At 43.7% G+C, this 17,427-nt stretch overlaps 1 long non-coding RNA gene across 1 annotated transcript; it reads left to right on the top strand.

Annotated features, from left to right (window-relative positions):
• Nucleotides 1-1,335: 1,335 nt before the first annotated feature.
• LOC149748263 (uncharacterized) lies at nt 1,336-14,029 on the top strand. The gene is made up of 3 exons (XR_016394719.1): nt 1,336-1,658; nt 7,095-7,184; nt 13,561-14,029. It is a non-coding gene; the product is annotated as an uncharacterized LOC149748263 (long non-coding RNA).
• The last annotated feature ends 3,398 nt before the right edge of the window (nt 14,030-17,427 follow it).

The following is a 17,427-nucleotide window of genomic DNA, read 5'->3' as shown; positions in this document are numbered from 1 at the left end:
GGTGGCGACTCTTGTTGCAGAGCACAGGTTCTAGACGCAGGGGCTTCAGTAGTTGCAGTGCATGGGCTCAGTAGTTACGGCACACCGGCTTAGTTCCTCCGTGGCATGGGCTTCCCGGACAAGGGCTCAGACCCGTGTCCCCTGCATTGGCAGGTGGATTCTTAACCACTGCGCCACCAGGGAAGTCCCCTTAAGGTAAGATTTATTGAGGATAGACCAGTGCAGCTGCCAGGCTGGGGAAAGGGAGGGAGGCAGGAGGAAGGGATGAGCGTTGGCGTCAGACCCGACAGCCGCCAGAGGGCGGCAGAGCACTGGCGGAGCCCACCTGCGGCTCCAGCCTCTGAGATGGGGTTGGCAGAACCCCAGGGTGAGCCCTGAGAGGAGCGGCTGGTTGTCCGGAGCCTCTGACTCTCTGGCTCAAATTGCCTCCTCTCACAGAGCGGGTAGAGCTGAAGCTTGCGATGGGGGCACTTCCAGCCTGGTAGGGACAGCCTGACTGGCGATTTCTACAGAGGCAAAACTCTGGAGCCAGAAATACCTGGCTCGAATCTTGGGCTCCCAGTTTTCGAGGTAAAGGCCTGTGTGAGTGTTGAAATGTGGAAAACGGGGCTGCAGGTCCTAAATGGGGAGCTTGTAAAAGCACTGGTATTTTGGTGGGTGGGCTATGCTCATCCCTGTGTATTCTTTCTTTCTCTGGAGAGCTCTCTGAAAACTTCGTTCTTCCCTTTCCACCTCAGCTGCTTCCTCCTGTTGCCACACCGGTCCCGGCCACACCAGATCTAAAGCAGGGTCAGCTGCATTAAGGGGGAACTGGTTGGCTTTAAAGCGGGAATCACGTCACGTGACTTCACGGGGCTGATTGATTGAAAATAGTGCGATGGGATAGCGAGGGGTGAGTGCCCTGGGAGACTCTGAGAGAGAAAACATACACCCCTCACAGGGCACTTCTTTGCATTTGGAGGCAGAGGAGGAAAGAAATCAGGCCTACTGGTGCTCAAGGCCAGCGGAGCCTTCAGGGTTGGGGAGGGAGGCCGGAGGAAGGGCTGCGAGTTGTTACAGTGGATGTCCGCCAGATAGCGCCAGAGCACTGGGGAACGCAGCTGCGACTTCTGGGGGGGACCCCATGGCTAGGTGGTGAGCTTGGAGGAACCCCAAGGGTGTGCCCAGAGAAGACGGGTTGGGTAGTGGGCACCTGTGAATCACCGGCCCAAGTTGCCTCGCCTCAAAGAGGGGGCAGAGTTCTGCCTAAGCATGCGATCGGGGCACTTCCATCCTGGTTGGGTGTTCTGTGGCCGGACAGCCTTGTAAGGAACGGCACCAAGAAACGGGGGAGAGCTTAAACAAGCTTTATTTGGGAACGCTCCCGGGCGAGGTTCACTGGTCCCAGAGAAAGGACCCAGAGAACTCGCGCCCGGGCGAGGGTTTGGGCAGAATTTATAGGGGAAGAAAGGAAAGGGGTGTGGTGAATCCCGGAGGGCGCAGGTTATTCCTTATTTGGTGGTCTCTTCCGGTATCGTGGCAATATCCGTTGCCGGTTGCATCAGTCTTGGGACCGTTAGCCCCGCCCCTCGAAAGGCGGGAAGGCTGGGCCGGATGGAAAGTCCCCAGGTCGGTTTCTGGAGCTGGGTGGTCCGGAAAGTTTCCGTCTGATGCAACCTGTGAGTCTGATTGCGTTCCCCTGCCTCAGGCCAGTTGGCCTTATAAGCCTGATGGGCTGTCTGAGGTCTGACTGCCATTGTTCTCCAGGCCAAGAAATACCCTACTTGACTCTTCGGCTTGCACTTTTGAAGCTGTAGGCCTGCGTGGGTGTTGGCATGTTGAAAACGAGGCTGTTGGTAGTGAATGCAGAGCTTGTAAAAGCGCTGGTATTTTGTGGGTCAGGTTCTGCTCATCCCTCTGCCCTTTCTTTCTCTTGCTAGATCTCCCGAAACTTCCTTCTTCTCTTACCATCTGAGCCTCTTCCTCGTGTCCCCACACCCGTTTGTGGACCTGACTTAAAGCCAGGGCACCTGAATTGAGGGGGAGCTGATTGATTGAAAGCCAGGTCACATCAAGTCACTTTCAGGCCTAATTGGAATAAAGTAATGGGGTGTTGTAGGGAGGGATGAGTGCCCTGGGAAACTTTGCGAGACGGTAGGACCCTAAGTGGGGCACTTCACTGTCCTTAGAGGAAGGGGAGATAGGAAATCAGGCGGGCTGGTGCCCGAGGCCAGTGTAGCTCCCAGGGCAGGGGAGGGAGGCTGTTTGAAGGGCTGAGAGTTGTTGTTCCAGCGGACATCCGCCAGGCGGCGCCAGAGGACTGGTGCAACCCAGCTAAGGCTTCCTGGTTGGGCCTCAGGGCCAGGAGACGGCTTTGGAGCAACTTCAAGGTCGCGGGCAGACATGAGGACTTAGTTACAGAGTGGCTTTGACCCTCTGGCTCAAGTTGCCTCGCCTGAAATAGGGGACAGAGGTCTGCTTTCGGCATTTGATGGGGGCCCTTCCAGCCTGATCTGGTGGCCTAGTGGCTGGACAGAGTGAAGGCTGTCTGCCGGCTGACTTCCCTTTATTTCTCCAGAGGCAGGACTCTGGACCCTGTAATACCTGGCTTGACTCCTGGGCTTGCAGTTTTCCGGCTCTAGGCCTGGGTGGCTGTAGGTATGTTGAAAACGTAGCTGATGGCCATGAATGCAGGGCTTGTAAAAGCGCTGGTATTTTTGTGGATCAGGCTCTGCTCATCTCTGCGGCATTTTTTTCTCTTGCAAGTTCTCCTGAAACTTCCTTCTTTGCTTTTCTCTGAGCCTCTTCCTCCCGTTTCCACACCCCTGTTTGGAGACCTTACCTAAAGACAGGTTACCCGAATTAAGGCGGAGCTGAATTAAGAGGAAGCCATCTATAGGTAGCTTCTATTGTATGCAAACAATTTTTTTTTTGGCTGTGTTGGGTCTTTGTAGCTGCGCACAGGCTTTCTCTAGTTGAGGCGAGCGGGGGGCTACTCTTCCTTGCAGTGCATGGGCTTCACTGTGGTGGCTTCTCTTGTTGCAGAGCATGGGCTCTAGGCTTGCGGGCCTCAGTAGTTGTGGCACGCTGGCTCAGTAGTTGTGGCTCTAAAGCGCAGGCTCAGGAGTTGTGGCACACAGGCTTAGTTGTTCCGCAGCATGTGGGATCTTCCTGGACCAGGAATCGAGCCCATGTCCCCTGCATTTGCAGGCAGATTCTTAACTACTGCACCACCAGGGAAGTCCTGCAAACACTTTTTTAAAAAAATCAATGATAGGGAAACAGAAGAAGAGAGAGAAAGGTGAGTCCTAGTATCTGTCCTCATGGTTATTATGAGACTCCTAGTGCCAAAATCCCAGAGTATTATGAAGATTAACTCCAATAATATCCATGAGGTTTCCAAAACCATAACCTACTTGTAAACACATAGTAGATGCTCAATAATCGTTGCACTAATGACTATATACATGTTGTTTAACAAATAGACTTACTCAGATGTTACAGCCTTTATTGCCTTCTGTAAACTTTAAAGTGCCAGCCAAACATGTAATCCTTCAAGATGTTGATGGTGGTCTTTCTTGGAACTGAGAAAAGGAGTATTTCCTGCCATATCAGTAAACAAAGGATGTCACAGTCATCAGCACTTGCAGCCCTCCCATGAGACCTGGTGAGCCCTGAGGGAACTCAGGAAGGAAAGAATACCTGCCATCTAGCAGCCATCAGACTGCAGCCACTCCCTACCGTGAGCCCTGAGGAAACTCAGAATGTGAAAATACAGGATACTGGCCTCAGATAGCTGAGGTGCACATCAAAGGAATGATTTCAGTGAGCCCAGACTCTTGCATCCTCCCATACATAGAAAAGCGCTAAATTCCTTAACTTGGGATATCTGGTTTTCTTGAATTAACAATAATCCTTTTATGTTCCTGACTACCTGCCCTTCGTTGCAAAATGTCTATATAACCTGGCTCCCCACCTCGCCTCCTCAGAGCAATGTTCTCATCTCATTGAGATGCTGCCTCCCGGGCTTGAAGCCCTAAAACTTCCCTCTGAATAAAACATAACTCTCAACTTTTTTTTTTTTTTTTTAACTCTCAACTTTTAGGTTGTGAATAATTTTTTAAGTACACAGAACCAAGAATAGTCACTTTGAGATAAGGTATTTGGTGGAAGGGGCTGAGGTGTGGTGTGCCTGCTTTCTCTAGTGCTACTAAAAACAGGTCCGGGGGAGCATCCTCCGTACAAGGAAGAAATTTGTTAAAGCTGCCAATTCATGGGCCCTGCTCCAAACCTGCAGAATCCCAGTTTTTTCCATGGGTGCTTGAGTGCTTTGTATGCATATTGAAGTTTGAGAGGCAAGATTTACATAAATGCTTTGCACTCTAGGCTTACAATAAAGATGACTTGGAGAGTTTTAATTACTACTATTACCTGTGACCTCCCTCACAGATTCTGTCTACTGGCTTGGGTGAGTGTGCATTTTAAAAAAATGAAGTATAATTGACATACAATATTGTATTTGATTCAGGGTTTCAACATAGTTTCAGGTGAACATGATTTATATAGATTACAAATAAATTCGCTTTAATTACATTCCCAGGCAATTCCAGGGTGAAATCAGGGTTATGCAAGAGGACTGTCATATTTCTGTGGTGTGAGACTTGAGTCCAGTCTTTGGTTTAAGGAAAGGTAGTAGAGCCTGGGTGGGTAGGTCAGGGCCGTGCACCCCACATACCCCATTGCTGTAGCAGCATTCCTGGCTGACTGTGAGACAGAAGGGCGTATGAAAACAGGGAAGGAAAATATCCTTGGTCTCCATGTAGGAGCACATTTCTTCCTGAATCTGTCACGTGACAAAGGAGAGGGGAGCGTGGTCTTTCTGCATTTCGGGGACCTCCTGCCTCTGAGAGTGGGGGTAGCAGGTGAAAGCGCTGTGCTGATGCCCTCAAAGATGTACAGGTGCCATGTATCTACATAATATTGCCTGAAAAAGGAACCTAGAAGTGGAGGAGGAAGAGGAAGAAATGGCAGGTTCTCAGGTAAAATTTGTGACCCAGATCAGCGGCTGTGTCCCCTTTTTCTTGCTGAAATCCCATGTATTTAGAACTTGCAAATATTTACTTCTCTACCTCTGGTGGTCCTGCCTAACAAATTTGCTTTCAATACTGTTGCCAACAAATTTTGGCTCCCTGTGCACTGATGCCGAATAGAAATATGCAGATGGAAATTTGGAGGATAAGAAATAGGCTTTCTGTTTTCTTTGCCAGGCAAAGGGAAGACACAGCAGGCTAGCGCCTCAAGAACTGTGCCCCCCTCCTTGGGGAATCGGAGAAGATTTTATACGTGGGGCTCGCAGTCCAGGGCATGTGATAAGGATCAAAGTAGTGAATGTCTTGCATTCTTTTTCCTTTGCATTATTTCAAAACAGTCAAAGCTGGCATCGCCCGGTAATTGGGGACTAGCACTCTGGTAATTGGGTCCATTTGTCTCTGGTTTATGGGCCAGCGACCTTCTTTCTGAAATGCAAAAGCTACAGGGGGTGATTTGTTACAAGGGGGCATAGGAAATGTAAGTACAGGGATGGAATAGTGTCAGGGAGTGAGGTTAGCTTTGTGAAGTACAAATCTAGTTACAGCCACTACAGATTAGTAGCAGTTAAAATAAAACTAGGAGTGATAACTGTTTCAGGCCAGGTTATGTTTCCTCTCTAGCCTGCGTGTTCACTGTTCCCTTTGTTTTCCTTGCTCTCAGGAGAAGGAAAACTTAATTTCTATTTTTACTGCAACAATACTTTTTTCCCTAATGATAGCCAAGGTTAGATCTTTAGGATATTCCTTTCTTACATCCCATTTCCTTCTCTCCATCCAGGCTCCCTTTACAGCATAAAGAATTCCTACCATAAATTACTGATGTGCAAATGTTGAAAATGATCCCTTTTTGTCCTATCAACTCAGGGATGTGTTGATACACAAGATTCCCACTGAATATGCGGTTGGGTTCTGGGATATCAGTGAAGGAGAATATGTAATATTTAGGTCCTGTGTGGATGCAGCATCAGTCTATGTAGACAAGGATAATGAAAATGCACCAGTAAAGCTGATTTGCTATATGGCCCAGAGTAACCCAAAGTTCTGATAAAGAAACAGAGCTACCAGTTGCCTCAAGGAAAGACTTACTATTTAAAATACACAAGAGTACAGGATGGGAGAGTTATATGTGACTTTAAACTTGCTTAACACTTTTCTCATGATTAGATTTTTTTTTTTCAAAACGGTATCACAGCAATGATGAGTCCTGTGTGGATAGGGCAGCTGAAACCAATTTGTCCCATTACAGCTGATGTTAATTTTGTTCACTTGATTCAGGGGCTGTGAGCCAGATTCCTTGGCAGAGAAGTTAATAATTCTTCAATTACCATTAATAGGGTCTCAGAGGGATTTACTGAGAGCTGTGCATAAACCATCGCATTTCATGTGAATACTCCCCCTTTCTGCTTCATTTCCCTTTACTTGTAGATTGCTTTGGAAAATGAAGACTCTCACCTTTGTTCAGACTTTTGTTAGTAAATATTCTATAAATTTCCTTTTTTATTACACTGCCATTTCACAGTTATTCTCTTTATTACTTTTGTATCTTCAGGAAAAGTAAACAAGGGTCCTATAATACGTGTTCAAGTATCTTAAAATGCTGTAATATAATCAGCACAAATGAGAAATGAAATCATTTCATATTTCAAGGAAATAAGGGTTTGTTGATGCAAAGAAAATCTTCATGAGGTTTCATCTTGTCCTTCTCATTTCTTGAGTTGATCTACATCTTTCGCTGTAGATCAGTGATCATTCTAGATATTTAAAATGAAATAAGATATTGTTGCTCACATCTTAAAATCGGCTATCCATTCCTTATTTTTGATTGAGTACTACTTGGAAGTAGAGTTAAGGATCTTCAAATTAGAAATGCTTCCTAAGTATTTTAAAGGGGCTGTCAGGAAATACCATTTGGTGAAGTAATTTTCTATAAATTACAGTGTCCTCTCTTCTCTACTGAACACAGTACTGGATTGGAAATTGTAGAATCTCCAGAATGAGTAATATGTTCCATTGTTTAATAAACAGGTGTTGCTGTCTCTAAGGTGAACGTGGTCACCTCTTTTGAGCAAAGAGCCCTGGGATGTGAAGAAAAGGAGACAACAGTCATACACCCAGGTAGGTGGGAATGAATAAAGCAGATAACACAGGAGTGATGTACAAAGGTGAAGGAGGAAGCGAGGCTTTAAAATGTTGTTTGGGAGGCTCTGCTTCAATGGAAATTATTTTGAGAAGCCCAGGTGTATGTCTCTTGCTGTCACAGAGGTACTTATCCTGCTCCACTCGTATCCTGCTCCTAAACCCTCTAAGGGTTTTCCTTTTGCTCCAATGACCTTCCACGGCAATCAGAGCGAGAGCCGAAGGCTTCCCCATGGCCTCTGAGGGTCTGCATGTTCTGGCTGCTATTCCATTGCTTTTGGGGGCCTGGGAAAATCTGTGCACGTACAAAGTTCTTTTATGGAGTTTATGTGAGTTTCTCCTCCCTTGTCTTCAGAGGTACTTGTCTCCTAGAGACATGTACACATTCCACTACAGCCCTGGGAATGTGAGATACACTGAGTGTCCCCCATTCAAGTCTATGTAGACCAGGCCTCCCCATGGACCAGACCCTGTAATAGGTCATCAGAAATGAAGCTGGGAGCCTCACAGTGTTTACCCGGCCTCATGATGGAATAACCTGGGCCACTTCATTAAGATATCATTGATCGTGGGCCCTGCCAAAGACTAATGGACAGAATCCATGGGGGTGGGACACAAGGGGTGGTAGTTCTAAAATATACATAAATGATTCCAATGGGGAGTCAAGGCTGAAAATGACTTTGGGGAACATTGCTCACCAGAATTTCGTGTTTATACAAATCACTTATGCGTCCCCTTAAAAACAGATACTGGGGCCCCACACTCAGACTTTATGAGTCTCCAAGTTGGGATGAAGGTCATTAATCTGCACTTTGAGCAACCACTGAAGTCGCTTACCCGAGACCTCATTTCCAGCAGCATTAATCTAGAGAAATCAAGAACAGTGCCTGAGTGCCTATCCGAACACAAATACTGCTTGTTCCCAGTGAAGACCACTAACAACTTCTGAAAAGATGACATTCTCTGCTCACCACTTTCAAATTGAGCAGGGACTAGAGAAAGCAGTGGGGTCTGAGGAAGACTGTTATGGGGAAACATTTGTTCATTCATGAAAGGAATGTTTCATGAGGACCTACTGTATGCTCACAGGTATGTGAGGATGCACCATGTTCAAGACACTGTGCTAACATCCTCACATTGTGAGAGTTGATTGTCGTAATCTGCTGGGAACTGGATATTCTATGTTCATCTTTCCCAGGAGGATTTAGTTGTTGGGCTTGCCTTCCTGGGAGTAGAGATTATCTTTGTCTCTTCTCTTTCATTATCACAGGAGATAGTCCTTTGCGCCCCTTTATCTGAGTCTAAGCATCAAAAATTATGAATGCCAGATCCATTCACAAAGGTGGAAGAGTTTTCAGAAACTCTGGTGTCTCAGCTGCTCTGAAAAGAATGACCAAGGAATGGGGTCGGAGCCATGGCAGGACTTTTTTTTTTTTGCTTGTTTAAGTGGTCCTTTTAAAAGGAATCTGAATTGACCTTTCCTATTAGGCTCTGCAAGTCTGATTTTGGAAGAGGGACTATATTCTGGTTGGAAATTCTGGGGCAGCAGAGCTGTGCCTGCAATGTAAAGCCCGAAGTATGAAACAGGAATCTGTGGCATCAGATGGGCTGCTCTAGAGGTGGGACTGGCCAGTGCCTTATGAGTTTATATTACTCAGGGTGATTCTGGGTGGCCAGTCCCTGATTCCAGTCTGCTCTTGGGTCATATGCATTGTTAGAGGTACTAGATTCAAGTCTTTATGTGTTTCACCTGCATTCCCTGTGTGTGCCTGTGTGAAGGTTTGGGCTAAAGAAGAGGCCAAAAAAGGGAAGGCTGTCAAAACCCAAGGGGTAACAACACGGGTCAGAGGGAGAACTGGCCTGTGCTACAGATTGTGGTACTAGCTTGCCTGAACTGCGAACTCAGGTGTGTGGGCTCCATTAAAATGGAGTTCAAGGCTGGCGATCTTGAGCCCCGGGCTGGTGAAGGATGTTTTGGCCCTGGGAGGGGCGGGTGTGTGCCAGAAGTCCTCTGTGCACTGCTCAGCACGTGGTGGGAGACTCTGCCGGTGTAGGCAGTGTGGTGTTACTATCAAGGGTGCAGTCTGGTCAAGTGAGGGCACAGCTGTGCTGGTGTGTTGTTGGCGTGAGTGAGTGGGGGCAGGGAGAAGCGGGGAGAGACTTCACCCTGAGTCCTCAGGCCACGCTGCACCTGAGCAAGGTGTTTAGGGACCAGACGAGGTGCTAGTGCTCAAAAAGAAATGCGGCCCTGTGTGGTAAAATGTTAATTTATGAGCATTCCAGTTTTCAAGTGTTCATTTGAGCCGACCTCTGTTCAGTTCCAGCAGCCTCAAGTCAAAGGTGGTTAGGAGCACTTTATCTGCAGGAACTCGGAGAGAGGTTTTTCTAAAGAAGACACCACATCAAAGCAAGGATAATAATTGATTGTATCTTAACCAGTCACCTTAGTTTGGGAAAGCCTTGCTGGTTGTGTATGATTGGTGGTTCGTAATTTATTTTCACAAAGTGCCTTGACTCTGGATTAAGTTTTGTTTGCTTAAACAGGAGAAAAAATTCATGACCCTCCACCCGCTGCAACCAGCATCACCCACCTCCATCCCTCTGCTCCACCGTCCTCTATTCCTCATTGTGACTTCAGTCTCTCTGCCTCTGTGACCTTTAGATATATCTAGAATGAATTCTTCCCCTTCTAGGCTTCTTTATTGCTCTCTCATGTCCATCTTGTGCATTTTAGACCTCCGTCCCCATGAAACCTCTATCCTCCGGATTCCGGAGCTCTCAACCCAACCCTCCTCCCTTTCTACTGCTCCCAAGCCTTTTATCCTTCTTATCTTCCTTCCCCTTGCCCTTTATCCTCCTCTCCTACCAGTGACTTCAGCCCATTTCTCGTGTCCTGTATGTCTAATGCCACCAAATGTTCCAGTCATCAGTTACCAAGTGTCCTTAGTTTCCTCATGACCCTGCACCCATTTCCCCCAACCCTACGATTCCTGACTCTGCAGTTTCCTCTGCCATTTTTTGGAATAGTTGGAGAAGAATAGTTGTTAATTCTTCTCTAAATGTTTGGTAGAATTCGCTTGTGAAGCCATCTGCTCCTGGACTTATGTTTGTTGGAAGTTTTTTTTAACAACTGATTCAATTTCATTATTGGTAATTCATCTGATTATATTTTATATTTCTTCCTCATTCAGTTTTGGGAGATTGTACATTTCTAGGAATTTGTCCATTTCATCTAGGCTGTCCATTTTATTAGCATGTAATCGTTCATGGTAGTCTCATGCTCGTTGGTGTTTCTGTGGTGTCACTGGTACCTTCCCTTTTTTCGTATCTGATTTTACTGATTGGGGCCCTCTCTTTTCTTCTTGACGAGTCTGGCTAAATTTTGTTTACCTTTTCAAAGAACCAGCTCTTAGTTTCATTGATCTTTTCTATTGACTTTTCATCTCTATTTTATTTATTTTTGCTCTAATCTTTATGATTTTTAAAAATTTTACTCACTTTTAGCTTTGTTCTTTTTCTCACTCCTTTGGGTGTAAGGTTAGAGTGTACATTTGAGATTTTTCTTGTTTCCTGTAAACAAGCTTGTATCACTGTAAACTTCCCTTTTAGAACTGCTTTTGCTGTGTTTCGTAGATTTGGATCATTGTGTTTTCATTTCCATTTGTCTCTAGGTATTTTTTGTTTCCTCTCTGATTTCTTCAGTGATCCATTAGTTGTTTAGTAGCATATTGTTTAGCCTCCATGTGTTTGTGTTTTTTGCAGTTATTTTCTTAAAGTCAATTTGTAGTCTCATAGCATTGTGTTTGGAAAATATACTTGATGTGATTTCAATTTCCTTAAATTTACTGAGGGTTGTTTTGAGGCATAGCATGTGATCTATCCTGGAGAAAGTTCAGTGTGCGCTTGAAAATGAAGTGTATTCTGATGCTTTTGGATGGAATGTTTTGTATATATACATCCATCCATCTGGTCTAATGTGTCCTTTAAGGCCAGGGTTTCCTTACTGATTTTCTGTCTGGATGACCTGTCCATTGTTATAAGTGGGATTTTAAAGTTCCCTACTTTTATTGTGTTACTATCAATTTCTCCCTTTATGTCAGTTAATATTTGCTTTATGTATGTAGGTGGTCCTATGTTGGGTGCATAAATACCTAAAATTGTTATATCTTCTTCTTGGATTGATCCTTGATCATTATGTAGTATCCTTCTTTGTCTCTTTTAACAGTCCTTATTTTAAAGTCTAATTTGTTTGGGAATTCCCTGGTGGTCCAGTGGTTAGGACTTGGCACTTTCACTGCTGTGACCCAGGTTCAATCCCTGGTCCGGGATTCAATCCCTGGTTGGGGAACTAAGATCCTGCAACCAGTGTGGCCAAAAAAAAAGCTCTTTTAAAAATCACTTAAAATTTTAAATACACTGGTATGTGGATTATGAAACAATTATTGGGATACACTAAAAGATTCAAAAAACTAAATATAGAACTACCAAATGACCCAGCGATTCCACTCCTGGATGTATATCCAAGAAAAACCCAAAACACTATTTCAAAAATATACATGCACCCCAATATTCATAACAGCACTATTTGCAATTGCCAAGATATAGAAGAAACCTAAGTGCCCATCAACAGATGAATGGATAAAGAAGATGGGGTGTATATGTACAACACACTACTATTCAACCATGAAAAAATGAAATTTTGCCATTCGCAGCAACATGGGTGGACTTGGAGGGGACTTTGCTAAGTGAAATAAGTCAGACAGAGAAAGGCAAGTACTGTATAATATCACTTATATGTGGAATCTAAAAAATACAACACATGAATGAATATAACAAAAAAGAAGCAAACTCACAGGTACAGAGAACAAACTAGTGGTGACCAGTGGGGAGGTGGGAGGGCCACTATAGGGGTGGGGGAGTGGGAGGTACAAACTATTGGGTGTAAGATAGGCTCAGAGATGTATTGTACAACCCAGGGAAAATAGCCAATATTTTATAACTGTAAATGGAAAGTAACCATTAAAAATTGTATAAAAATTAAAAATATATTTTTAATAAAAGGAAAAATTTAAAAGATTCAGTATTCTCAAAGAATATTTGAAAAAGTGGATATGCTTTTCTCTAATTTTTACCTTAATGCACTTTAAAGATGTGAGAAAGTAAAAATAAATAAGGGGGGGGTGGGAGAACAAACTCTGGCACCACAATTTGTAACCCACACACATAGACATACAACAAACCAAAAATTCTGATCTGTTGATTCAGTTATAATGTGCTTTATTAACATAGATCACGACTTCCTTTGTGAATCATCAAATATGGATTCATGGCATCATTTTCAAAGGCTTCTGTCCATTCCCAAACACAAAATGTTAATCCACTCTCTGTTGCTGCATTTGGTTTATTTTCAAACAAATCTGTGATGCAAACAACTTCATGCTCTGGATCTTTGGGGGTAGGGAGTCTCAGCTCACCTGAGGACAGGTGGTCATGCCCTGCTCTGGTAGTCCTGTGGGTCAAGTGGGCCCTGAGAGGAGAGGGGGCTAAAGGACCTGAGGACTAAGGGTACCTTTGGGTAGATTTCTACGGGCCACCCCTCACACAACCCTAAACCCACCATGTGATTTCCACCAACCTAGCAGCATCTCCCTTAGACAACAGCAAGGCCACACCTATTCCAGGAGGGGCTCAGCCCCTAGGAATCAGGCCCTGGGAACCTTCACTTCTGGAAGTTCTTACCTGAAACCTTCGCGCTACTCAGTGGTCTCAGGTGCGCTCTGCCTGATAGCTCTAGCTCAGTGCTACTGGATACGGGTCTGAGGAGTAACATCTGCACCAACAAAAAACTTGTTAAAGATGCCATTTTATGAGCCCCACAGGAGAATCATAACTTCAAGTGGGGCCCAGATTCCCCCCAAATTTCTGTGCACTTTAAAGCTTTGGAAGAAATGTTTGCTACGTGGCTCCCATGCACTTTCCTATTAGCATTCCATGATGAGTATTTAGCAGTAACATCACCTGTGCCCTCTACACAGAGTCTGTTGATCTGGGTGGGAGCATTTGCATTGTTTTAACTCCAGGTGATTCTAAGTTTAGGCCAGTTTTAAGCACGAGGGCTGCTGGGTTCATTGGTGAGCGTTGCTTCCAGTCTTTGGTCCTTTTGTCGTGGGAGAGGTGTCGGTGTCTGCTCTACTTGGGATTGGAAGGGGCAGGGTCGTGTAGCCCACTTGCTCTATGCTGTAGCAGTTTTGGGGCCTCTGTGTGAGGGGAGAGCACATGTAAACAGGAAAGAGAAACCTCACAGTTTGGTCTCCATTCAGGAGCTCATTGTTCCTCAATCTCTCTTTTTCTAAAGGTTGGCATTTCACGGTCCTTTTGCCTGTGGGTGTGGTGGGAACAGGTGAAGGAGTTGTGCTGATTCCATTGAAGACATATTCTCAAGATACTGATGTGATTCCTTAACATAATATCGATGAGAAAACAACCCAGAGCAGGAGGAAGAAAAGGATAAAATGGCAGCTTCTCAGGTAAACGTCCTGTTCAGGGTCAGAGACTGTGTCTGCTTTTTCTCCTGAAATGTCATGGATTGAGAACCTGCAAACCTTTCATTTTCTACTTCTGATGTTCCTGCCTAGCAAGGTTGTTTTCAACTACTTGTTTTTCTCCTTCTTATGATAGTCAGCTCTTTACAATACTTCTCCCCTGTGTTCCAGAGCCTTTTCCCCATTGTCTGCATCCAGGCTCCCTACAGAGCATGGAGAATTTTCACCATGAATTAATGACTTTCAACTATTGAAATTATTCCTTTTGTGAATGATCAACATGGGAAGCCATTAATATCCAAAATTCCCTATGGGATAATTTCAGATGTCGAGATATTAGTGAAGAAGGGGAAAGTGGAATGATTAATGTACATCTGAATGCAACATCAACTTAGCATAACAGGATGAACGCACTTTTAAGTGGGATGGCGTTAGTGGTCCAGATAACTCAAAGTTCTGGGAAAAATAAGGAATTAGGACAGATTTGCTGTGTATATTGATAAGAAAGACTGTTTAAATACAGTATTAGAGAACATGGGAGGTATATGTGGTCTGAAATTTGCATAAAACTGACATTTTTTCATGATAGTTTCAGATTATGGTTTTCTTATGTATTTCACCCACAATACCACAGTAGGGATAATGTGTCTTGTGTGCTTCAGTGACCTGATAATTGTTTGTCCCATTACACCTGATGTTCCCTTGTTCAGGTGTTTTCTGCAAGACTCCTCTGCTATGAAGTTCATATATTTCTTTTATGTTTAGTATGGGTTTGGTGTGATTCTCTGAGAAATGTGCATAAACTGTCATGGTAAATCTGGAAACTTAGTTTTCGTCTAAGTTTTCCTTTGCTTGTAGTTTGCTTTGAAAAGTGAACATTGTCCCCTTCGTCCATTGAAGATATTGGCTTGTCAAGTGGAGGTTGTAATCAGTCGTGGCTTGTTCTTCTATGTTTCCATTATACTCCCCACTCATGTAAAAGACATGCGCTTCCTTATCACTTCTTTGTATTTTCCAAAAAGTCTACAAGAATCATATTATTAATGTATGCTCAGTTGTGTTAAATTTCTGAAACATAGCTCAACTAAAATGATAAATATTTTCAGACATCAGAGATTCATAACCGATAGCTCTAACTTATTTTATATCATTTGTGTATGTCTCCCCTAGTGTATTTCTAAAATACAAAGTATCATCCACAAATAGATTTATAAGATTTACCCAATTAAAAATAACTAGGATTAATACTTCTTTTAAAAGTTTGATAGAGAAAAAAAAGTTTGATAGAATTCACCAGTGAAGCCATCTAGTTCCAGTATTTTATTTAAATAAAAAGAATATCAACATGTTTTATTTCTGGATTTGTTAATGGAATTGATAATTGTAGGAAATGTTTCTTTTTTGTTATTGGGGTATAGTTGTTTTACAATTTGTTGTAGTTTCTACTGAACATAGCCCTGGTATTTTTTGGGGGGAAGTTTTTGAGAACTGATTCAATCTCCTTAATAATAATTTTTTCTGTTCAGATTGTTTTAGTTCTTCATGATTCAGTCTTTTAATTTTTAAAATTAATTATTTATTTTTGGCTGCCTTGGGTCTTCGTTGCTGTGCGTGGACTTTCTCTAGTTGCGATGAGCAGGGGCTACACCATTGCGGCTCGCAGGCTTCTCACTGCGGTGGCTTCTCTTGTTGTGGAGCATGGGCTGTAGGTGTGCAAGATTCAGTAGTTGTGGCACGTGGCCTCAGTAGTTGTGGTATGCGGGCTCTAGAGTGCAGGCTCACTAATTGTGGTGTTTTTTAAAAATTAATTAATTTCTTATACAGCAGGTTCTTATTAGTCATCAGTTTTATACACATCAGTGTATACATGTCAATCCCAATCGTCCAACTCATCACACCTCCAAGCCCACTCCCTGCCACTTTCCCCCCTTGGTGTCCATATGTTTGTTCTCTACATCTGTGTCTCAATTCCTGCCCTGCAAACCATTTCATCTCTACCATTTTTCTAGGTTCCACATATATGCGTTAATATACCATATTTGTTTTTCTCTTTCTGACTTACTTCACTCTGTATTACGGTCTCTAGATCCATCCGCGTCTCAACAAATGACCCAATTTCGTTCCTTTCTATGGCTGAGCAATATTCCATTGTATATATATATATACCACATCTTCTTTATCCATTCGTCTTTCGATGGGCATTTAGGTTGCTTCCATGACCTGGCTATTGTAAATAGTGCTGCAGTGAACAATGGGGTGCATGTGTCTTTTTGAATTATGGTTTTCTCTGGGTATATGCCCAGTAGTAGGATTGCTGGAGCATATGGTAATTCTATTTTTAGTTTTTTAAAGAACCTCCAATACTGTTCTCCATAGTAGCTGTATCCATTTACATTCCCACCAGCAGTGCAAGAGGGTTCCCTTTTCTCCACACCTCTCCAGCATTTGTTGTTTATAGATTTTCTGATGATGCCCATTCTAACTGGTGTGAAGCGATACCTCATTGTACTTTTGATTTGCATTTCCCTAATAATTAGTGATGTTGAGCAACTTTTCATGTGCTTCCTGGCCATCTGTATGTCTTCTTTGCAGAAATGTCTATTTAGGTCTTCTGCCCATTTTTGGATTGGGTTGTTTGTTTCTTTAATATTGAGCTGCATGAGCTGTTTATATATTTTTGAGGTCAATCCTTTGTCCTTTGATTCATTTGCAAATATTTTCTCCCATTCTGAGGGTTGTCTTTTCATCTTGTTTGTAGTTTCCTTTGCTGTGCAAAAACTTTTAAGTTTCATTAGGTCCCATTTATTTATTTATATTTTTTATTTATCTTTTTTGCAGTATGCGGGCCTCTCACTGCTGTGCCCTCTCCCGTTGCAGAGCACAGGCTCTGGATGCGCAGGCTCAGCGGCCATGGCTCACGGGCCCAGCTGCTCCACGGCACGTGGGATCCTCCCCGACCGGGACACAAACCCGCGTCCCCTGCATCAGCAGGCGGACTCTCAACCACTGCGCCACCCGGGAAGCCCCAGGTCCCATTTATTTATTTTTGTTTTTATTTCCATTACTCTAGGTGGTGGATCAAAAAAAGATCTTGCTGTGATTTATGTCAAAGAGTGTTCTTCCTATGTTTTCCTCTAAGAGTTTTAGAGTGTCTGGTATTACATTTAGGTCTCTAATCCATTTTGAGTTTATTTTTGTGTATGGTGTTAGGGAGTGTTCTAATTTCATTCTTTCACATGTAGCTGTCCAGTTCTCCCAGCACCACTTATTGAAGAGACTGTCTTTTCTCCACTGTATATCCTTGCCTCCTTTGTCATAGATTAGTTGACTATAGGTGTGTGGGTTTATCTCTGGGCTTTCTATCCTGTTCCACCGATGTATATTTCTGTTTTTGTGCCAGTCCAATATTGTCTTGATTACTGTAGTTTTGTATTATAGTCTGAAGTCTGGGAGCCTGATTCCTCCAGCTCCGTTCTTTTTCCCTCAAGACCACTTTGGCTGTTCGGGGTCTTTTGTGTCTCCATACAAATTTTAAGATATTTTGTTCTAGTTCTGTAAAAAATGCCATTGGTAATTTGATAGGGATTGCATTGAATCCGTAGATTGCTTTGGGTGGTATAGTTATTTTCACAATATTGATTCTTCCAATCAAAGAACATGGTATATCTCTCCATGTGTTT

The sequence above is a fragment of the Delphinapterus leucas genome, chromosome 10, assembly GCF_059928025.1.
Source record: "Delphinapterus leucas isolate spDelLeu-1000000601 "Yukka" chromosome 10, BTC_Dleu_Yukka2, whole genome shotgun sequence".
Taxonomy (NCBI): Eukaryota; Metazoa; Chordata; class Mammalia; order Artiodactyla; family Monodontidae; genus Delphinapterus; species Delphinapterus leucas.
This window is presented reverse-complemented; position numbering and strand designations above follow the sequence as displayed.